This window comes from Lampris incognitus, chromosome 18, assembly GCF_029633865.1.
Source record: "Lampris incognitus isolate fLamInc1 chromosome 18, fLamInc1.hap2, whole genome shotgun sequence".
In the NCBI taxonomy this organism is placed as follows: domain Eukaryota; kingdom Metazoa; phylum Chordata; class Actinopteri; order Lampriformes; family Lampridae; genus Lampris; species Lampris incognitus.
The window spans coordinates 40,867,550-40,868,246 of NC_079228.1; positions in this window are offsets into that span (position 1 = coordinate 40,867,550).

The following is a 697-nucleotide window of genomic DNA, read 5'->3' on the forward strand; positions in this document are numbered from 1 at the left end:
GACGCCGGGGCACCAGCAAGGAGGGAGTTGTCGTAGTCCAGCCGGGAGATGACCAGAGTCTGGATGAGCACCTGTGTCATCTCGTCGGTGAGGAATGGGCGAATCCTCCTGATGTTATAGAGGAGAGATCTGCAGGAGCACTTCCTCTGGCATTAACATCAGCACAAAAACTGTGTGCCGGGAGCTTCATGGAATGAGTTTCCGTGGCCGAGCAGCTGCATGCAACCCTTACATCACCAAGCACAATGCCAAGCGTCTGATGGAGTGGTGTAAAACACACTGGACTCTGGAGCAGTGGAAACGTGTTCTGTGGGGTGAGGAATCATGCTTCTCTGTCTGGCAGTCTGATGGATGAGTCTGGGTTTGGTGGATGCCAGGAGAACGTTGCCTGCCTGACTGCATTGTGCCAACTGTACAGTTTGATGGAGGAGGAGTAATGGTATGGGGTTGTTTTTCAGAGGTTGGGCTAGGCCCCTTAGTTCCAGTGAAGGGAAATCTTAATGCTTCAGCATACCAAGACATTTTGGACAATTCTATGCTTCCAACTTTGTGGGAACAGTTTGGGGAGGGCCCTTTTCTGTTCCAGCTTGACTGTGCCCCAGTGCACAAAGCAAGGCCCATTAAGACATGGTTGGGTGAGTTTGGTGTGGAAGATCTTGACTGGCCCACACAGAGCCCTGACCTCAACCCCATCAAA